A 13,136-nucleotide genomic window follows, 5' to 3' on the forward strand; every position below is an offset into this window, starting at 1 on the left:
AAAGTGAGTGGTTGGCATAGGCTCTGGTTCGACTAGCTCCCTGCACCGTTGCAGGTAGCGCTGACGCAGGGCACCAGCATAGGTCAGAAAGGGTGAACACCTGGATAGGTGGAAAACCGGGAACAGGCTATGTCCACCACCCAGATGTCCCCCTGCACTCTGGCATGGGCACAACCCCCTCACAGGGTTGGCCAAACCATTGAGTCCCTGGATTCCTTTAATGGAATACCCTTCACATAGGGATGGTGAGAGCGTTCCCGCATCCCTATCACCCAAACCAGAGCCTATCTGCAACCTTACAAGTTGTGACGATTTGCTACGTGGCAGGTGAAACCCAAATGGCACCAGCCAATCAGCCAAGTGGGGAAAATTCCTGCCGTGCCCCTGTCCCAACAACAGACGACACACGACGGCATAGCAGGGTCAAGTGCAACAAGCCCTAAAAGTAGGGAGAGGTGGGTGGGTGGGTGTTCCGAATGCATGCACCAAAAGAGGAAGCTCTGGGTCATGTGCATGTGAATATATAGGTTCCTCGATCCGTTTGGACTACGTCCCATTGGCCAGATTGAACCCCAACATCGAGGTACCTACCAGTTGGGTGTTGTGGCTGACCAATCTTACCCAAACACAACACAGATGGTCGGTCTCCAGGTCTCACCACAACATGTACCCTCTTTGAGGGAGGGCCCAATTTAGTTACTTGAATATAATCATAGAATCTTAGAGTTGGAAGGGACCCCGATGGGTCATCTAGTCCAACGCTCTGCAATGTGGGAATCTCGGCTAAAGCATCCATGACAGATGGCCATCCAACCTCTGCTTAAAAACTTCCAATGAAGGAGAATCCAAGGGAGCTTGTTCCACTGTAAAACGGCTCGTACTGTCAAAAAACCCTTCTTAAGCTTCAGTTGGAATCTCCTTTCTTGCAATTTGAATCCATGAGTTCAGGTCCTCTACTCTGGAAGAGCAGAAAACAAGCCGGCTCCATCTTCCATGTGACATTTGAGATAGCTATCAGACCACCTCTCTGTCTTCTATCCCCCAGGCTAAATATCTATTATAAGTAGAAGACCCTACTTGTGTGTTTCAGGGGTGGGTGGGTGGGAGTATGGACAGTATGTTCTGCAAAAGATTCACACAAAATGTGTATTTTGCTAGGGAATGCATTGCAAAGTACCTATTTTACATTAAAAGGGGTCATAGAATCATAGAGTTGGAAGAGACCACAAGGGCCATCCAGTCCAACCCCCTGCCAAGCAGGAAACACCATCAAAGCATTCTTGACATATGCCTGTCAAGCCTCTGCTTAAAGACCTCCAAAGAAGGAGACTCCACCACACTCCTTGGTAGCAAATTCCACTGCCGAACAGCTCTTACTGTCAGGAAGTTCTTCCTAATGTTTAGGTGGAATCTTCTTTCTTGAAGTTTGAATCCATTGCTCCGTGTCCGCTTCTCTGGAGCAGCAGAAAACAATCTTTCTCCCTCCTCCATATGACATCCTTTCATATATTTGAACATGGCTATCATATCACCCCTTAACCTTCTCTTCTCCAGGGTAAACATACCCAGCTCCCTAAGCCGTTTCTCATAAGGCATCGTTTCCAGGCCTTTGACCATAATGGTCGTAATGGGATGTCATGCACCTGTGAATGTGTTCCATTGAGATGAAAAAGTGGGACGAAATCAGTTGCTTGATGCGTCTTTGGCCTGATCCAACAGGGCTGTCCTTGTGACAAACGTTTAAGAGTCCAAACTGTGGAATTTTATAGTTTGCAGATTCGCGGCTCAATTTGGTGAGAGGGTCTTCTCAGCTGAGACATTCTGAGTTTGTGCACTTTATTGAATGTGATCTCCCCTTTGATTCTCCATTTCAGATCTACCACTTAAAACACACAGGCATCCCAGCTCCCCTTCCGCTCTGCAAAGGGGTCATGATTAGTAACTGAGCCTGGCATGATGTCACGTAGCTGACAGGTCTGGGAGGGATATTGGTTGACAGCCCACTTGGTCTTCTGACGTGAAAGCGGAGAGAGCGCTTTCATGTGCCTTTCAAACTCCACAGTCCCCTCTCGCAGGCAAAGCGCTTTGTTCCAGCCTCCCCTGCATGGAGCAGGTTCGGCCTCACATGCAGAAATGCCATTAAGGATTTTGTTCAATAACTGTTCAATGACTGCAGCAATGCTCAGATACCTCTTGCGCTGCATCCTCAAAAAGAGGGGAAAGTTTTCTGGAATTTAGCACTCGACTGAAGGCAGAATCTCTAGACGATTAATCAGATCGTCTCTCGATCACATCTGCTTCACTTATTTTATAGATATGGCATTATTATTGCATTGATACACACACACACACACCCCTTTCCTACAAGGAATTATTGCAATGCATTATATATAGGGCTGCCTCTGAAGACGGTTTGGAAACTTCAGCTGGTGCAGAATTCAGCAGCCAGGTAGCTCACTACACTGGCAAGACGGTATCTTGCACCAATCCTGGTCTGACTGCACTGGCTACCAATTAGTTTCCGGGCCCAATTCAAAGTGCTGGCTTTGACCTATAAAGCCTTAAACGGCTCAGGACTGCAGTACCTCAAGGACTGCCTTTTTTCATATGAACCTACACGGACCCTGCTACCATCTTCTGAGGCCCTCCTTTGTGTGCCTCCTCCTTGAGAGGTCCGGAGGGTGGCAACACAAGAGCAGGGCCTTCTCTCCAGTGGCTCCCTATCTGTGGAATGCTCTCCCCAAGGAAGTTCACCTAGCACCTTCATTATACACCTTTAGGTGCCAGGCAAAAAAAAAAACAACATTCATTTTTAACTGTTAGGTGCCAGGCCAAAAAAAAAAATCATTTTAGCCTTTTGGTTGATTTCATTTACATCCCATGCCCTTTTAAAATGTGTGGTTTTTGTTGGGAGGGGGTTATTGGGTTGTCGTTTTTTTATTTTTTTATATATTTTGTGGTTTTATATCTTGATTTTTATTCTGTGAACCACCCTGAGACCCCCTGGTATAGGGCGGTATATAATTGATGATGATGATGATGATGGAGCTCAAGGTGGTGTATGTGGTTCTCTTCCTCCCCTTTTCATCCTCACAACAACCCTGCAAGGTGTGTTGGCTATGACTGCCCCAAGGTCACCTAGCGAGTTTCATAGTGCCACATGTCATCAGCACCTCCCTGCTAGTCTCGCACAGAAGCTCTTTCGCATGTCACACAGAAGATGGAGCAAACCTGTTCTCTCTTGCTCCCATGGACTAGGAAACTGTGGGTGGAAACTTCAAGGAAGCAGTTTTTGGGCTAAACCTTAGAAGACGTTAAGAACATATCCACAGGGAAACACACAGCTTGGGGAGAGTGATGGGCTGTCCTTTGTTGGAGGTATTGAAGCAGAGGCTTGGTGACCATGCGTGAGGCAAGCTCCGGTTGGCCACTGTGAGAATGGGATGCTGGACTAGATGGGCCATTGGCCTGATCCGGCAGGCCCTCCTTATGTGTTATGTTCTATACTGGCAACTTATTGAGAATTCAGGCACCTACCAGGTCTGTGGGACAATGTGAGGATGACATCATATTGATGTTGACAGAGGAGAGATGCAGGTATCTGGTTACCTAGATACTTTGCATCGCTGCATTTTAATTATCAGATGCCCAAGGGCCATTATAATCCCTTATGGTGACCCCACACAGCAGCTTCTGCTTTTAGAGTGGCACTGACAAACCAAATCGCTGTTTGCATTGTGCTTCCGGGAACTCCTTGCGCTTGTTAGTTCCTAAAGAGAAAAAAAAGACATTAGTTGCTCTTGCATTTCTGCAATGATGTAACCATCTGAGCATGAGAAATACATTTGTAACTGTAAACACAATTGACTATAATTGGAATCTGGTGTGGTCACAATGTGCTCCATCAACTGGCTCGTCATTGCTCATCCAAAAAACAACAAACCGACACCATTTTTGGCTTTTAGGTCTGTACTTTTCTAATCCTCATGTGATTTTGAATTATGCATATTCTATGGCAGTGATCTAATTAGATCACACACTGTTATGCGTCTTTTGGTTTGGCTGTTTGCCTGGTTTCCCAGTGCCTCCCCCCCCCCCGCCAGTTCTTCTTCACTTAGGAAATCTGTACTTTGCACCACTTTTGCCCAACTTTCCCACTAGTTGTGTGTGCATGTGTGTTTGTGTAGGAGCAACTAAATTGCATTGCCTCTCCCAGCTGCTTGAGACTTGAAGGCATGGAGAGGGGATTTGGTACTTGCTATGAAGAAAGGGGAAGAACCTTGATTCAGTTCACAGTGAAAAAGCAAATCTGACTGATTTGCACTTTCTGAAACAATTTGCAAACCATCCTTTGAAATTTGCACTTCTCTGAATTTTGCAGTGCAGTTCTCCAGCCAAGTAAAGTGTGCAGAAATGAATATACTTCAGTAAAGTGTGCATAAAAATGTATTAGTGAAAATAAAAAAAATGTGTTTAGTAGGCAAATGTGTATGCATAAATGCAAAATCTGCACTAAAATGCTGATGAATTCTCATGAATACATTTGGTGGTTGTGGTGGTGGTAGGAAATTGGCAAACTGATGAAGGAATGTGAATAACCAAACTCACAACTTGAAAAATGAGAAACTGAATTTGACAGTTTTATCCAGCCTTATTTACCATGTCCTTCGCACTTTAGCCCTTTCTACTTTCATCTTTTTTTAACAATGGAGGTTGTGGGTGCACCAGTACCAATGGCACAGGTACCCCAAAGCTAATAATGGCAGCAGAGTAGAACGTCCATGTTCAGAAGCAGTATATCTCTGAATTCCTGGTGCAAATGGGGGGGGGGAAACAACATCATCAGGGGTGGGATGTTGCCTTCATGTTCGCTTTTTGATCTCCCCAGGGGGATCTGGCTAGCCAAGAGTGGGAACAAAGCTCTGATCCAAACAGCCCTTTTGCCAGATCTAGCTTTGTTCCAGGAATGATCAGACTCTGAATTCTGTGACATCCTTGTTGAATTTATGCATCTCAATAGCAAAAACGTTTCCAAGCATCTCCAAACTTGTTATCTTTGTGTATGGCTCTTGAAGTGGTTGTGTTCCACACATTCAAATTAACCCACAGGCAATTTGATTTAAATAAGTTTTTTTCCCCTCTTCATATTTTTTTATTGATTTTCATACAATTTAACAAATACACCCGTAGCATTTTGAGTTCCCATCCTTACTTACTTCCATGATGTTTCTGATCAAATCCTTTTATCTACTGCCTTAAAGGTAATACTTATTTCTACAACATATACCCCACACTGCATTCCTTTATCATTCTCATTCCTTTGCTTATATTTCCAGTCCTGCCTGCAATTCCATTTGACTGTAATATTTCCCCCAATTTGATTTAAATAGGGACAAATGTGTGCTCAGTTCCAATTTTGCCTTTGAGGTCAATGCATAGCCACGTTCTTTGAGTAGACATCCTTCTCTGACTATTGTGAGCTTCTGCCAGCCAGAGTAGACGTCACTGGGCAAAACGGACCAATGCTCTGCTTAGAACTGACTCGTAAAATAAGCCTCTTCCCTTCGGTACAATTAGGAGAGGTTGCTTGAGACTCCTGAGCTTTGGCTCTTGTGTTTAGTGCACTTTCTTGTTCAACACAGGAGCCAGAGAGCTCATGTTGCTTCTCAAAGATGGACTGTGCTCTTAAACCTGCTGCTACCATAGAAAAGATCAATAGGAGTGGCTGCTACCCACTTATGCACTGCACAGCAGAGGCTTTTGTTCTAGCGACAGTTAACAGAATTTAGCAGATCTGATTCTGCCCAGCAGAGGTCAGTGAGAGCCCGCAGTAGCCTAAATAAACACTTGTGTGGCAATGTCCCTCCCTCCCCAGAAATAAGGAACAAGACACAGTGAAGTAAGTTTAAGTGGGTGAAAAGGCCACAACTTTATTGGTTAAGGATGTTGAGCGGTATTGGCTTAGGCATTGGACCCTAACCGACTATATCCGACTGCAACCCGTGTGTTACAGTCTGGGAGAAATTAACCACCAGAAAGGAGCCCAGTGATATGCATCTACTGAGACACCTCCTGTGGCCACCGTTGGGGGGTGCCATAAGGCCCTGACCTCCGTAGGCCCAGGACAAAGCTACCGCCCCCGGAACCCCTTTAACGGGATTAAATCTCCAATTTCGGGCAGAGGATGACGCAATCTGCCCCCCATTCTTTATTTATGCAAATTTCCAATGCCTAACCGCCAAACCAAGTTGTGACGAAATGCTATGAGGTAGGCGAAAAAACCAGATTGGCTAATCCAAGTGGAAAAAGTCCTACCCGGCCCCACGGCCAACCGAGGCGACCGACTGACTCCATAGCACCGTCTGCCTAACCTGCCTAACTGCCTAACCAGAGGGTGGGTGGGTGGGTGATCCGATCGCTCAAGGTGCCGGGCGAAGGAGAGGCAGAGTTCCCGCCTCCAGCCTGATTTAAACATGGGGAAAGCCCCGCCCGGCTGGCCCTATTGGTCAGCCGGGGAATGACGGAGGCGGGAACCTCCATCTCGCGAGAGGGCTGAACTCTCAGCCCCCTCGCAAGGGTCGAGACGGGCCACGCCCACAACACCACCTCCGTAAAATGCGGAAGTGGTTTTGTGTGGCAATGTCCCTCCCTCCCCAGAAATAAGGAACAAGACACAGTGAAGTAAGTTTAAGTGGGTGAAAAGGCCACAACTTTATTGGTTAAGGATGTTGAGCGGTATTGGCTTAGGCATTGGACCCTAACCGACTATATCCGACTGCAACCCGTGTGTTACAGTCTGGGAGAAATTAACCACCAGAAAGGAGCCCAGTGATATGCATCTACTGAGACACCTCCTGTGGCCACCGTTGGGGGGTGCCATAAGGCCCTGACCTCCGTAGGCCCAGGACAAAGCTACCGCCCCCGGAACCCCTTTAACGGGATTAAATCTCCAATTTCGGGCAGAGGATGACGCAATCTGCCCCCCATTCTTTATTTATGCAAATTTCCAATGCCTAACCGCCACTCGAGCCCCAAAGGCTCGCCGCCAATACCCTCACACCCGCAACCAATGCTCCAACCCCCTAATTATGTCACCTAACCAAATGTCGTTTCCTTGGGGTGAAAGGTGTACTCCGTCCTTACGATAAAGGGCTGCTTCAGTGCGTACTAGCTCTGGGTGGGAAATTATCTGACCATTCAAATCTAGGACCCTGCGTAATACAAATGAGTTCAATAGCCTCCTGGTTCTATTCAATGCCTTTGAGCAAAGCCCATCACGCCAAACGCGCCTCTGCAACAAGGCGGACCACAGCAACGTCATCCCCGGAAAAGAAGCCAACAGCTTGTCAAAGTCCTCAAAGATATTCCATTTCAACTCCACTGCGTTTCGATACGCCACATCATTCTCCCCCAGCTGTATGGCCAGCGCATGGGGGGGCCCAACTGAAGCAGCCCATGCCAAGACAGCAGGCAGGAGTTCTTTCCACTGCAACAGCTTGTCAAAGTTCTCAAAGATATTCCATTTCAAGTCCACTGCGTTTCAATACGCCAAATCATTCTCCCCCAGCTGTATGACCAGCGCAAGGGGGGGCCCAACTGAAGCAGCCCTTGCCAAGACAGCAGGCAGGCAGTTCTTTCCACTGCATTCCGCGCCTGGCGATCCACGATACTTTGACAGTTTCTGGGAGGCCGAGATCACTCCCAAAACTGGTTTCAATTGCCCTTTCTTTGGCCCAATGCAAAATGCTATGACCCGCAATCCACCCATTGATGTGGCACCCATCTGGAAAGGAAACAATGGCAGAAAGGGGATCAGTCGATGGCAGACCGGGGAGTGAGGGCTTGCGGCTAAGAGGTGGGGCACAGGTATCCTTTATAAGCATTGGACTTCCACCTTCCCAGTTCTTGAATCCTTTCAGCTGAAAGGCCCAAGTGCATCGCGGAGGTTGCTGCACCGATACGAAAGGAGTGGGTGGAGAACTGGCTCGGGTCAACGCCACACAGTGAGAGGGCCTTGCGTAAAACCGTGTGAACCAGGAGCGCGTGAGCTTAGAACTGTCATGGTGGATCAACAGTGGATCTGTGCCAGCCGGTCTCAGATATAGGAAGTGCCTGAGGTCCCTTACAGGACAAGGGCCTTGGCCACCTGCTGCAGGGAGGCGAATGGTGGCCCCTAACCCCCGCTGATCCATTTTAGAACGGCAAATGTGCACTACTGCTAACAAACTAGATAGGGATACATCCTGCATCCTGATCCCTCGGGAGGATCCATCGGGGTGGTCCTCACATACTACTTCTCCTACTCTGAGGGCCCCAAAGTATGCTAGAGAGAAGGCTGCGGAAAACAGGCTCGCCTCATAAGGGGACCAGCAAAGGGACGTCAATTGACTGTGAATCTTGCACAGCAGGTCAAATGTAATGGGTCTCCTGGGGTCACCGGCTGGCGGCTGCAGCCTGCGCCAACCCTCCATGGCCCTGCGCAAGTGAAAGTTATCGCAAGGGTCCGAGGAGTACAGGGATTGTAGAAGAGATCGCTGCCATGTGTATGTTGTGTCTTGGCCGCACGGCCCAACTCCCTTTGGTGAACCACATATTGCATGACCTCCCCCTCCGTGGGGGGCCCCAAAGGTGAAGGGGAGGTACCCTTATTTCTGAATTTAGAAAATTCAGTCCAAACGCATTCGTAAGAGCTCAGTGTCGAGGGGGTAACCGATGCGAATACTCCCTTCAAGATTTCTCGCTCCCAAGGCTCCATAGGGACTCCGAGAACGGCTCTGGACACTGCTGTGCCTCCGGTACCAGCGAGCGGAAGCGGTCCATCTGGAAACGAGACAACGCATCGGCGATATAATTATTGACCCCAGGAACGAACTTGGTGGTGAAATGCAAGTTTAGCTCTAGACTGCGCAGCACAAAGGCCCGCAGAAGGGGCAGACACTCTCGTGGAACGGGATGATTGTCTAGACATCACGCAGACCACCACTTGATTATCGGTCTGAAAGCAGACCCGGCGGTTCCTGAATTCCTCAGCCCCACAAGTGTGCCGCCACCACGATTGGGAAGAATTCTAGAAAGGTTAGCTACTCCCACAGCCCATTGAGGCAGGCATCACGATGCCTCTAGTAACCCCGGGAATAAATGTGTTGGGAAGGTGAAGATAAACTTAAGGTGAAGCTGCCCAATTGTGCGGAGCGGGAGTGACATGCTCTTGGACTGCTTTGCACGGCCACCAAAGACTGCTCGATTATCAACCCAAGGCAAACGTGATGATCTCTCAAGTCCTCCATCCAAGGTGAACTGGAACTATTATGAAAGAAAATTCAAAAGGTTAAATAGCATGCAATAGTAACCAAGCTAGCATCATGCAAATGCAGGTGTCCGTGAGAGAGACCTGATTGAACCAGACAATGTGGGAACAATCTCAAATTGCCCTGCCAGCATACCTTAAGAAGAGGACTGAAGCCCAGCTGATGCACACCCACCGGTGCAGGCTCTAGAGCCAACTGTAAATCCCTGACTATTATGTTCTGGGCAAAAAAAAGTGTGTGCCATGCAATGGGCAAGGTCAGAACATGCTCCAGGAAGCCATACCAGCCATCAACACTTCATTGTTTTGGAACATCGTATGGTAGTAGCAGCCAGGCTCTAATTTATTGGAACTCAAATGTTTCCTGATTAATCTGGTATGCATGTGCATGAATGGCATACAGGCATTCCAGCCATCAACTGGGCGCCATAAGAATGATGCATAATAGCCTACTATGCTAACCTAATCAGAGATCTCATACTGATAAGCTGGAGAGGTCGTACCGTATAACTGAGGCCAATACCTGACTTGCGAAGTTCAGGAAACCCCAGAGATTGAAAATACCTAAGAGTTAAAGTATTATTATAGTTATTATTGCAGTTATTATCATTATAGTTAATATTATACTTGTTGTATATATTATTCTTATTATTGCTATTATTTGTGTGTGGGGGAAATAAAGCCCCCTGCCACCTTGAAAGGACTGCTTACCCCTGAAACAAGAGGACGCTGGATGGTTCCCTAAACGCTCCTCGCAATCATGCACATTCTGACAAACTATATAAGATAAATTTCATACCTCAATAAGCTGCTAGCTGTACCGGAACCTTTATAACTGATGTTTCTGGTCACCTAGCTTTGGAAGCAGCACGAAATATGGTGTCCCAGTTACAAATATATACTGTTAGAAAGCACTTAGAAACCAATGGCATATCTTGGAAATGAAAAAACAAAAAACCATTAGACCCCCTAGGATATGCAGCTGCCCCGCATGGGGATCAAATTGCAACCTTGGCATTATAGGCACCATGCAACAGCGGTATTCAGGAGGGGGGTCTGGTACAGTACAGCGTACACTGGCCTAGGCAAGCCTGACTGAGGGCCTTCTCGGTAGTGGCACCCGCCCTGTCGACTGAGGGCCTTCTCGGTAGTGGCACCCGCCCTGTCGAACGCCCTCACAGCAGATGTCAGGGCAATAAGCAATTATTATACTTTTGGAAGACAACTGAAGGCGGCCCTGTCTAGGGAAGTTTGTAATGATTGATGCTGTACTGTTTTTAATATTTGGTCGGAAGCCGCCCAGAGTGGCTGGGGAAACCCGAACAGATGGGCGGGGTAAATAATAAATTATTATTATTATATAAATTATGCAAATATCACCACAATAACAATGCATTAAAGGGGTGGCGCCCTAGCTCAGTATTGTTTATACTGAACCGCAGCCGAAAATAGGGAAGAGTATATATAAGCAAAAGAGAACATATGATTAAAATTATTGCCATTTGGACAATTTAAACTAAAGTGAATTTCATTTAAATATTCATTTTTTATTATTATTATATTATTATTATTATTATTATTATTATTAGATGTCAAGGACAATATAGATAGTGGTGGATCCGAAAAATGTATCCCACAGGAGCAACGAACGCTTAAATAAATTCAGTTATTTTAAAGAAAATGACACAAATGAAGGCAATGAGAGTGTCAGGCTTAATGCTAAAACAGGCCAAAACAGTTATTGCAATTAGGACAATTTAAGCTAAAGTGAGTATTATTTAAGTATTCATTAATTTATTTAATATTATTATTATTATTATTATTATTATTATTATTATTATTATTATATGTCAGGAACAATATAGGTAGTAGTGGATCCGAAAATGTATCCCACCGAAGCAAGGAAAGCTTAAATTCAGTTATTTTGAAAAAGCAGATAGATAGCCTTCAACTGAACGTAATGAATTCCATGTAAATTAAGTTGTGGAAAATTGGCTCCACCTTTCAAAATGTCTATTAACTTATAGTAACTGCAGGAAAATTAAACGGAATAATGCCCACCGTGTGAACAGGCAACACCAGTTAGCCAAAACATAATTGAAGTAATAAAGGTATTTATCCAAGGTCACGAGTTCGGATAAGCAGCAGGTGAACAGGATGACTCAATATTAAATGGCATGGTCACCAGAGGAATAGAATATTTAACTCACGCACCTCCTGCGCTGGCTAGACTAGCCCTTAAGTGTTCAAAATTAAAGACGCCGACCCTGTACCTTTAAATTCTTGCACCAAAAGTCTATTTCTTTAATTACAAAGAGGACAATACAGACCAACAGCATATTTCAGTATTGTTTATATTCCCTATAATCAGGACTGAAATGATTTCAGAGTGTCCTGCTTAAGGACACAGTTACAGTTATTTAGTTTCCACATAAAGACAATCCAATAAATTAAATACACCTATTATAAACCTGGTTATTGTAAGATCAAATTATGTTTGTTTAATCTCAAGGTAGGCAGATCTAGGCTAAATGTGCAGGTCACCGTGGTAAAGCAGCACCAATAAATGTAATATTTAAATCTTATGAAGTAAATTTGAAGGTATTCACCCCCCTTTTTTATTTTAATGCAAGGGAAATCTAAAGATAATGAATGGTTATACGTAGGGATGCTAGCTATAAATCTATAGCAGCCTGCTGTCTACGTTTCACAACCACAGCTTGCAAACTTTCAGCAATATAACACCTGTAGCAGTCACAGATAGGAGAAACACAAAGTAGCAATGAAGTAGCCTGCTGAGTTACGGGGACAATGTAACATTGTTACAACTACCGCTGGCTCGGAAAATGCCCAGAGAGAAAAGGCATCCTCTGGTGCAGCAATAAGGTTGCAGCCCTCGTAAATAGAGCAATTAAAGGCTCACGAAGCCACCAGAAAGGCAGAGTGTAAAATGCCGGTCCTAACGACCCCACTGCCTTAAAGTTATAGCTGCAAAATTGCGGGGGTGGGGGTTGTGAGATAAGTGGAAAGAAAGTAAAGGGGAACTTGAAAATAAATCCCATCTTACTTCCAACGAGCATACAAAACTTGCCAATAAGCAAATGGACTGAAGGCAAAGCCTGCTTGCAGATTGCAGCTTCTTTAATTGCAATTTGTTATAAGTAATTCCAAACAGCCCTGCAGTACTGGAGGGACAGTGAGTGCCTCTCCTAAGATGGCCGCTGCTGCCAGACCACGTGGCCACACTTAAAATGGAGACAGGCAAGGAGTTGTAACCATGACAACGATACAAACCCCAGGAACCATGCTCCAGCGCCCGGGAATAAATAAATTGAACGCAGGAATTAAAGGAACCGATTGGGGGATTAGGAAGAGGGTTCCCGAAGAGGCTGAAAGGCAGCAGCGGATCATTATGGGCAGGGAGCACAGGCAGGAGCTAGCTGCAGCGCTCAGTAACGCTGAAGAAATATAAACAAAGCATTAAAGAGACTCAAGCACAATCATGCAATTAAAGGGAGCTTGGGGGAAGGGAAAGAAGCTGAAATCTCAGCAGCCTAGTCAGACACTCTGCAGGAAAGGCACACGTGCTTCACGGTTGTCTAGGCAACCCTCAGTAACCCAGCAAAGGGAAAAACATTCAACCGTTCCCTCTAAGCGTTAAGCTTTGTGACATTAGCAAGCAGAGGGAAAATAGCAACGGCGATTAGAACTGGCTATCAAAGGGACAGACAGCGAATGAGGGGGGTGGGGTGGACAACTAAACCACGATAGCAACAAAGTAACCCTCGGCAACACTCCCAAAGCCAAAGCTACTGGAGCACGAAGCTGC

The 13,136-nt window shown here is 46.0% G+C and overlaps 1 protein-coding gene and 1 long non-coding RNA gene across 2 annotated transcripts in view; one reads left to right on the plus strand and one right to left on the minus strand.

The window, feature by feature from the left end:
• LOC148684925 (adhesion G protein-coupled receptor B1-like) overlaps positions 1-13,136 on the plus strand; it is a 93,913-nt gene that overhangs the window by 37,434 nt on the left and 43,343 nt on the right. The gene's annotated exons all lie outside the window — the stretch shown is intronic.
• LOC148684926 (uncharacterized) lies at positions 5,901-9,504 on the minus strand. The gene is made up of 2 exons (XR_015951606.1): positions 9,444-9,504; positions 5,901-9,303 (listed from the first exon to the last, which is right to left on the minus strand). It is a non-coding gene; the product is annotated as an uncharacterized LOC148684926 (long non-coding RNA).

This window comes from Zootoca vivipara, chromosome 8, assembly GCF_965207765.1.
Source record: "Zootoca vivipara chromosome 8, rZooViv2.hap1.1, whole genome shotgun sequence".
In the NCBI taxonomy this organism is placed as follows: domain Eukaryota; kingdom Metazoa; phylum Chordata; class Lepidosauria; order Squamata; family Lacertidae; genus Zootoca; species Zootoca vivipara.